Source organism: Siphateles boraxobius, unplaced genomic scaffold (assembly GCF_051911475.1).
Source record: "Siphateles boraxobius isolate OS27281-9 unplaced genomic scaffold, OSU_SipBor_1 344, whole genome shotgun sequence".
In the NCBI taxonomy this organism is placed as follows: Eukaryota; Metazoa; Chordata; class Actinopteri; order Cypriniformes; family Leuciscidae; genus Siphateles; species Siphateles boraxobius.
This window is the reverse complement of record NW_027508969.1, coordinates 40,171-50,000: the sequence shown is the minus strand read 5'-3', so window position 1 is coordinate 50,000 and position 9,830 is coordinate 40,171. Positions and strand designations below refer to the sequence as shown.

Genomic DNA, 9,830 nt, shown 5'->3' with positions numbered 1-9,830 from the left:
TTACTTTTGGATTCAAGAAAATTGGCTGATGATGCACTTGATTTATATTCTCACATTCATATCCCACATTCACTACAAACTCAGACCATGCACTAAAGACTTCCTGATAAAATAATGGCACCTTTTCAATCATTGGTTTTTTTAAGGCCATGAACAATCCTTCCTCACCACATCCTGCACTTTTATCTAAGTAATTTCTCATATAACCCTTCCATCCATACTCTACTTTATCATATAGATATTTTTTTATCGCTTTCACTCTTATTGCCTTTCTTTTAACTTCTAAATCAATCAACTTCAAGCCTCCCTCCTTATAATCCGCTATTAGAGTTTTTGCTGATATTCTAACTCCTTTACCTCCCCACAAAAAAATATTCACTGTCTCTTTAATTCCATTCAACACCCAATTTGGTAGGTCTATTACCCCCATCACATAGTTACATTTTGTAAGCAATAATGAATTAGCTACTACTACTTTGCCTCTTAATCTTAACTCCCTTAGTCTCCAAAATTGTAAAACTTGTTTAATTTTATTTAATATTCCTGTCCACGTAGCATCTCTAGCTTCTTTTACATTTACTCCTATGTTTACACCTAGAATCTTCAAATACTCTGTAGTTATTTTAAAGGGAGTGTCTGACCCTTTTATATCCACACCTCCTATACTCATTATTTCGGATTTATCTACATTTATTTTTGCACCTGACGCTTTTCCGTATGTTCCCATATGTTCCCTTATTCTATTTATACTCTCTATGTCCTTAACTGTAAATGTGGTATCATCTGCATACTGATGAATAATGCTGACTCCCCCATATGGTATTTGAATTCCTCTTATTTCTTTATCTCCTTTAATCAGTGTTGCCAAAGGCTCTGCTGTTATTGAGTATAGCAATGCCGACAATGGACATCCTTGCCTAACTGACCTCTCTAAAGGAAAAGGGTCAGTTAACACCCCATTAATTTTCACACAACTCTTAGCATTATCATATACTAACTTTATCCACCTTAGAATCCTCTCCCCAAATCCAAATCTTCTCATTGTTTGCTCCATGAAGCTGTGCTCTACCCTATCAAACGCCTTATTTAAATCCATCGATAAAATCAAACCGCCCTCTCCATCCTTTCCCATGCTTTCTACTACATCCCTTATTGTACTAATTGTGTCTGTGATATCTCTTCCCATTATGCTGTATGCTTGATTTGGTGATATTATTGTCCCTACTACCTTTTTTATTCTATTAGCTAATACTTTTGTTAAAATTTTATAGTCTGTGTTTAAAAGACTCAATGGTCTATAATTTTCCAACTTAAGTGGACTCCCCTTATTTTTGTACAAGATGGTGATTACTCCTAAACCCATTGATTGTGGCATTTCCCCTCTCTCTTCCATACTCTTATAGAGCTTCCACAATATTGGTGCTATAATATCAACAAAAGTCTTATAAAATTCATGTATTAGACCGTCTGCACCTGGGCTTTTATTCGGTTTTGTTTGCTCTATTGCTTCTTTTATTTCTTCAATCCTTATATCTCTTTCACACATACTTTTATCCTCTTCATTTAACCTAGCACTTACAGTATTTAAAACCTCATCCACACAGTCCTGTTTTACACCTTCTTTCTTAAATAATTCTCTATAAAACGACTCTACTACTCTTATTATCTCCACATAATCAGTTACTTTTATCCCTTTTTCATTTTCCAACTCAAAAATATGATTTTTCCTCTGCTTTTTTTTCTCTAAGTTCAGAAAGAACTTTGTACTCCTTTCTCCCTCTAAAGCATACTGTGCCCTACTCCTTACTATTGCACCCTTACTTTTTTCTTTTTCATATTCCTCCATCTCTGCTTTTATCTTCAAAAAACATTCTTTTCCGTGCTTAGGATCCCTATCTATTTTCTCTGCTTCCTTCTTTAATGCATTTTCCATTGCTTCTACTTTACTCCTCCTCATGAAATCCCTTTGTTTTGAATATCTAACACTTCTTTTTTTTATTTTTGCTTTCATTATTTCCCACCATTCACACACATTTTCATTAAACAATGGGTTTGCCATTTCATACCTTATACATTTGCTGATATTTTCTTTATATGCCTTTTCCTTTAGCAGAGATGCATTCAAACACCACACTCCCCCACCTCTCTCTTCCGTATTTACACCGAACTTAACTGTCATAGCAGCATGGTCACTTATTCCTATAAACTTATATTTCACATTTTTCACGTATCCTAACATTTCCCTTTTAATTAAACATAAATCTATTCGGCTTTGCTTCAAACTCCCCATCACCATTTGCCTTCTAGAAAACTCTCTTTTATAAGGATTTTCCTCTCTCCAAGCATCAACTATATCCTCGCTCATCATCCATTCATTTAAATATTTCCTAGACACATCTGATTTAAAATTTGCACTACTTGATGCATCTAGTCTTGTGCACCAAACATTGAAGTCTCCCATTACTATAAATTTCCCTTTACATAACGGCTTAATTTCTTTGAAGACTTCTTTTCTTTCAGTTTCTACATTAGGCGCGTAAACATTTATCAACCTAAGTAGCTCATTGTGAAACATAAAATCTATTACTAACAATCTTCCTTTACCATCTTTATAAATTTGTTGTACATTATACACTCTATCCCTCTTTATCAAAATCGCCACACCACAAGCTTTTTGATTTCCATGGTTTACAAAAATGTCATCTTCCCACTCTTTTTTTATATTTCCCATTATTTCTTCCGACCAATGCGTCTCTTGTAAACATATTATGTCTACTTTAAGCACTCCCTTCACCTTCTCAAACTTGTTTACATCTCTTAGTCCATTGGCGTTCAAGCATGCAATATTCATAACGCCACACATAATATATATTATAGTTTTAAGGAATCTCAAACTCATTTCAGTAAATCCAATTCCTTACTTTTTTGCAGTATGCTCCTCCTTCCCATTTTTCTTTCTTTTCTTCTTTATGCTCTTTTCCTCACTTGTGTCCATTTCCTCCTCCACGTTTAATGCTGGGTTCTCTGACATCTCCTTTTCTCCCCTCCCTCCTTCATCCTTCTCCTTCATACTTTTTGCACCTTGACTTTCACCATCACCTTTCGATATCTCTCCATTGTCTTCTTCGCTCTCCCGTTCTTTCAATATTTTTGCTTTTCCGTCTCTTAAATGTGTCCCTTCATCTAGTTCCAGAACTTTATTTTTTCCTCCTCTTTCTCTCTGCCATAGTCCTGAGACCGCTTCCTCTCGACCACTCTCTCTCTCGGCAGCTCTCCGTTCTCCTTTTCCTTCTTTTTCGCACCAAGTGCCACTTCTCACCTCTTCTCCAGCCGCTACACCTTCCCCCTCCTCACTTTCCTCCTCCTCATCCACCTCGTAAAGATCTGATGGCTCACCTTCGATGCTCTCTTCTCCCATCTCCGCCGGCGTTTCACATACACACAGTCCATACCTCATCTGACACTCCTTGCAATTCCCCTCCTTACACTCCCGTGCGTAGTGTCCCTGCTTGTTGCACTTGAAGCACTTGAAGCTTGGGCAGTCTCTCACTATGTGCCCCGGTTGAATGCACAAGCGACAAACTTTCACCTGTCTGTCATGGATGACTCTGAAGTGCTCCGTACCTCCCATTGTGTCAAACTTTGTGGAATATGGCAAGGATTTGACCGTATCAGTGAACTTGACTTTTAAAAATCTGGTCCCATCCGCTATATCAGTCCCTGGCCACATTCTCCTCTTTATTCTTGAGACAGCCGTCACTCCCCATTCCGTTAGCTTTCTCATTATTTCCTCATCCTGGATGTACGTAGGCAGACCCAGGAATGAAACTACCATCTCAGTGCTGTTTATTTCTTTCGCCATGATTCTGCTCTGTTTTATCTTTAATCCATCCAATATTTTATCTTTTCCTTTCTCCTCCTCCATTGTTAGTTCATATTCCTTTGGAGTTTTGTACCTGCATCCGATGACCACTCCACATTCCTCTCTTACTTTCTTCAGCAGTTCCATCATGGTTATTCTGTCCTCTCCCTCTATCTCCACCAGCACTGTTAGTCTCTTCTCATAATTCCTTCTCCTTTGTTCATCTTCACCGCCATTTTCACTCACATTCCGCTTGTCCACTCCTCTTCCCTTTTCCATGTTGTCCGCTTGCAATCCCACCTCCACTGTGCCAGAAGTACTAATCCCCAAACAGCAGAAATGCCGTTTGGGGAGTAAATAACTCCACAAATTACAATTCCTTGTTTAATAAAGGGTTGTTTTAGCACAAAACTCAAAATATCTTCCAAACAAACACTCTCCACCTGTTCTCTCCACTGACTCTACCACTTCCTGCTTCCACTAGGGCGTGCCCAAGGTGGTATGGCCGTAAGCGAAAACTGCTGCCAAAATTGGGCTATTTAAAAGGTTAGACCATTAATGAAGAAAACTAAGAAGAACTTTTGAAAAAACTCAAACTCTTTCATGCTCTCTGAAGAATCTCAGAGACTTTTAAAGGCTTTCTGAAGAAGCTCAGGGACTCTTTTTTTTGTTTAAATCAAAAAAGCTTACAGCACCTGGTATTCCCAGGCGGTCTCCCATCCAAGTACTAACCAGGCCCGACCCTGCTTAGCTTCCGAGATCAGACGAGATCGGGCGTGGCCAAGGTGGTATGGCCGTAAGCGAAAACTGCTGCCAAAATTGGGCTATTTAAAAGGTTAGACCATTAATGAAGAAAACTAAGAAGAACTTTTGAAAAAACTCAAACTCTTTCATGCTCTCTGAAGAATCTCAGAGACTTTTAAAGGCTTTCTGAAGAAGCTCAGGGACTCTTTTTTTGTTTAAATCAAAAAAGCTTACAGCACCTGGTATTCCCAGGCGGTCTCCCATCCAAGTACTAACCAGGCCCGACCCTGCTTAGCTTCCGAGATCAGACGAGATCGGGCGTGACCAAGGTGGTATGGCCGTAAGCGAAAACTGCTGCCAAAATTGGGCTATTTAAAAGGTTAGACCATTAATGAAGAAAACTAAGAAGAACTTTTGAAAAAACTCAAACTCTTTCATGCTCTCTGAAGAATCTCAGAGACTTTTAAAGGCTTTCTGAAGAAGCTCAGGGACTCTTTTTTTTGTTTAAATCAAAAAAGCTTACAGCACCTGGTATTCCCAGGCGGTCTCCCATCCAAGTACTAACCAGGCCCGACCCTGCTTAGCTTCCGAGATCAGACGAGATCGGGCGTGGCCAAGGTGGTATGGCCGTAAGCGAAAACTGCTGCCAAAATTGGGCTATTTAAAAGGTTAGACCATTAATGAAGAAAACTAAGAAGAACTTTTGAAAAAACTCAAACTCTTTCATGCTCTCTGAAGAATCTCAGAGACTTTTAAAGGCTTTCTGAAGAAGCTCAGGGACTCTTTTTTTGTTTAAATCAAAAAAGCTTACAGCACCTGGTATTCCCAGGCGGTCTCCCATCCAAGTACTAACCAGGCCCGACCCTGCTTAGCTTCCGAGATCAGACGAGATCGGGCGTGACCTTTTTTTTTTTTTTTTTTTTATTATCAAAAAGTAACAAAATTTTTTTACATAACAATTATGAAATTATGATTCCAATCATTATAACCCCAACACTAATTCATCTCACATATCAATGAATCATACAGGGAAAAAACATAACTTAATTTTCTTCAATCTTCCTCCACCAGAATATTCCAAATAAAATGTTGAACCATTATTCAAGCTCATTGTCTCTTTTCAAAAACATAAACTTAACCCTTTATTTATATCTATACTTATAAGCCCACATTCTTCATCCACAAATGCCTTTTCAAATTCCTCTTTGCTCAAATATTGCCACATTAGATACACATTCTTTCTTACAACAGTTTTAAACATCTCAATTACATCCACTTTCTTCCCTTCAAAATATGCCAAGTTCCTTCTCACCCATATTGCATATCTTGCATGACTTAACATAAAATTCCAGAAATTAACCCTCTTGTCTTTGTGATTCATACATTCACCGAATAAAAACAGTTTTTTCCATTCATTCCCTGTTACATCTTTTCCCATTCCATCCTTGACCATCTTTTTCAATTTTTCATGGAACACTTGAAGCTCTTTACATTCAAAGAATATATGCATCAGGGTCTCTGGCTCTGTCCCACATAAATCACATTCCCTTTTCACATTTTTGTTTATTTGATGGATTACCACCTTTGTGTATATCCTATTATGTCTGAGCTTAAAGTCCAGGTTCTCACAATCCAGTCCATTATATTTCACCCTTAAGTTCTTCCAAATTGTCTTCACATTCAAATCTGGAAATAGTTTTGTCCATACAGCTTCTGATGCAGGCATTTTGATTTCCTTTTTCAGCAACATCTTATATATCATTTTCACATTTATCTCAGACAAATACTTCTTATTATTATTTTCCATAATGTACATTTCTGGAATTCCCCAATTTCCCACTTTAACAGTCTCTCTCTCTATCCTTTCCACCCAGCTCTTAGGCAGGCTTATTTTAATATTTTCACACTCACGGTCCACTTTTGCTTGTTCAATCTCATCATCCCATCCCACCACACAGTCATATATTGCCCTATTTGGTAAGAACCCCTTCACATATTCATATGCCATATCTTTTACTTTTCTAATACCCGCTCTCATGAACAATCTATTGTAAAGCATTTTCCCTCCTAACCTTACTTTTGGATTCAAGAAAATTGGCTGATGATGCACTTGATTTATATTCTCACATTCATATCCCACATTCACTACAAACTCAGACCATGCACTAAAGACTTCCTGATAAAATAATGGCACCTTTTCAATCATTGGTTTTTTTAAGGCCATGAACAATCCTTCCTCACCACATCCTGCACTTTTATCTAAGTAATTTCTCATATAACCCTTCCATCCATACTCTACTTTATCATATAGATATTTTTTTATCGCTTTCACTCTTATTGCCTTTCTTTTAACTTCTAAATCAATCAACTTCAAGCCTCCCTCCTTATAATCCGCTATTAGAGTTTTTGCTGATATTCTAACTCCTTTACCTCCCCACAAAAAAATATTCACTGTCTCTTTAATTCCATTCAACACCCAATTTGGTAGGTCTATTACCCCCATCACATAGTTACATTTTGTAAGCAATAATGAATTAGCTACTACTACTTTGCCTCTTAATCTTAACTCCCTTAGTCTCCAAAATTGTAAAACTTGTTTAATTTTATTTAATATTCCTGTCCACGTAGCATCTCTAGCTTCTTTTACATTTACTCCTATGTTTACACCTAGAATCTTCAAATACTCTGTAGTTATTTTAAAGGGAGTGTCTGACCCTTTTATATCCACACCTCCTATACTCATTATTTCGGATTTATCTACATTTATTTTTGCACCTGACGCTTTTCCGTATGTTCCCATATGTTCCCTTATTCTATTTATACTCTCTATGTCCTTAACTGTAAATGTGGTATCATCTGCATACTGATGAATAATGCTGACTCCCCCATATGGTATTTGAATTCCTCTTATTTCTTTATCTCCTTTAATCAGTGTTGCCAAAGGCTCTGCTGTTATTGAGTATAGCAATGCCGACAATGGACATCCTTGCCTAACTGACCTCTCTAAAGGAAAAGGGTCAGTTAACACCCCATTAATTTTCACACAACTCTTAGCATTATCATATACTAACTTTATCCACCTTAGAATCCTCTCCCCAAATCCAAATCTTCTCATTGTTTGCTCCATGAAGCTGTGCTCTACCCTATCAAACGCCTTATTTAAATCCATCGATAAAATCAAACCGCCCTCTCCATCCTTTCCCATGCTTTCTACTACATCCCTTATTGTACTAATTGTGTCTGTGATATCTCTTCCCATTATGCTGTATGCTTGATTTGGTGATATTATTGTCCCTACTACCTTTTTTATTCTATTAGCTAATACTTTTGTTAAAATTTTATAGTCTGTGTTTAAAAGACTCAATGGTCTATAATTTTCCAACTTAAGTGGACTCCCCTTATTTTTGTACAAGATGGTGATTACTCCTAAACCCATTGATTGTGGCATTTCCCCTCTCTCTTCCATACTCTTATAGAGCTTCCACAATATTGGTGCTATAATATCAACAAAAGTCTTATAAAATTCATGTATTAGACCGTCTGCACCTGGGCTTTTATTCGGTTTTGTTTGCTCTATTGCTTCTTTTATTTCTTCAATCCTTATATCTCTTTCACACATACTTTTATCCTCTTCATTTAACCTAGCACTTACAGTATTTAAAACCTCATCCACACAGTCCTGTTTTACACCTTCTTTCTTAAATAATTCTCTATAAAACGACTCTACTACTCTTATTATCTCCACATAATCAGTTACTTTTATCCCTTTTTCATTTTCCAACTCAAAAATATGATTTTTCCTCTGCTTTTTTTTCTCTAAGTTCAGAAAGAACTTTGTACTCCTTTCTCCCTCTAAAGCATACTGTGCCCTACTCCTTACTATTGCACCCTTACTTTTTTCTTTTTCATATTCCTCCATCTCTGCTTTTATCTTCAAAAAACATTCTTTTCCGTGCTTAGGATCCCTATCTATTTTCTCTGCTTCCTTCTTTAATGCATTTTCCATTGCTTCTACTTTACTCCTCCTCATGAAATCCCTTTGTTTTGAATATCTAACACTTCTTTTTTTTATTTTTGCTTTCATTATTTCCCACCATTCACACACATTTTCATTAAACAATGGGTTTGCCATTTCATACCTTATACATTTGCTGATATTTTCTTTATATGCCTTTTCCTTTAGCAGAGATGCATTCAAACACCACACTCCCCCACCTCTCTCTTCCGTATTTACACCGAACTTAACTGTCATAGCAGCATGGTCACTTATTCCTATAAACTTATATTTCACATTTTTCACGTATCCTAACATTTCCCTTTTAATTAAACATAAATCTATTCGGCTTTGCTTCAAACTCCCCATCACCATTTGCCTTCTAGAAAACTCTCTTTTATAAGGATTTTCCTCTCTCCAAGCATCAACTATATCCTCGCTCATCATCCATTCATTTAAATATTTCCTAGACACATCTGATTTAAAATTTGCACTACTTGATGCATCTAGTCTTGTGCACCAAACATTGAAGTCTCCCATTACTATAAATTTCCCTTTACATAACGGCTTAATTTCTTTGAAGACTTCTTTTCTTTCAGTTTCTACATTAGGCGCGTAAACATTTATCAACCTAAGTAGCTCATTGTGAAACATAAAATCTATTACTAACAATCTTCCTTTACCATCTTTATAAATTTGTTGTACATTATACACTCTATCCCTCTTTATCAAAATCGCCACACCACAAGCTTTTTGATTTCCATGGTTTACAAAAATGTCATCTTCCCACTCTTTTTTTATATTTCCCATTATTTCTTCCGACCAATGCGTCTCTTGTAAACATATTATGTCTACTTTAAGCACTCCCTTCACCTTCTCAAACTTGTTTACATCTCTTAGTCCATTGGCGTTCAAGCATGCAATATTCATAACGCCACACATAATATATATTATAGTTTTAAGGAATCTCAAACTCATTTCAGTAAATCCAATTCCTTACTTTTTTGCAGTATGCTCCTCCTTCCCATTTTTCTTTCTTTTCTTCTTTATGCTCTTTTCCTCACTTGTGTCCATTTCCTCCTCCACGTTTAATGCTGGGTTCTCTGACATCTCCTTTTCTCCCCTCCCTCCTTCATCCTTCTCCTTCATACTTTTTGCACCTTGACTTTCACCATCACCTTTCGATATCTCTCCATTGTCTTCTTCGCTCTCCCGTTCTTTCAATATTTT

The 9,830-nt window shown here is 36.9% G+C and overlaps 3 non-coding genes across 3 annotated transcripts; all 3 read right to left on the bottom strand.

Moving 5' to 3' along the window:
- Positions 1–4,545: 4,545 nt before the first annotated feature.
- Positions 4,546–4,664, bottom strand: LOC143702087 (5S ribosomal RNA). Its single transcript, XR_013190305.1, has one exon. It is a non-coding gene; the product is annotated as a 5S ribosomal RNA (ribosomal RNA).
- A 169-nt stretch (positions 4,665–4,833) lies between these two features.
- Positions 4,834–4,952, bottom strand: LOC143702017 (5S ribosomal RNA). The gene has a single exon (XR_013190237.1). It is a non-coding gene; the product is annotated as a 5S ribosomal RNA (ribosomal RNA).
- Positions 4,953–5,122: 170 nt separating this feature from the next.
- LOC143702086 (5S ribosomal RNA) lies at positions 5,123–5,241 on the bottom strand. Its single transcript, XR_013190304.1, has one exon. It is a non-coding gene; the product is annotated as a 5S ribosomal RNA (ribosomal RNA).
- Between the last annotated feature and the right edge of the window lie 4,589 nt (positions 5,242–9,830).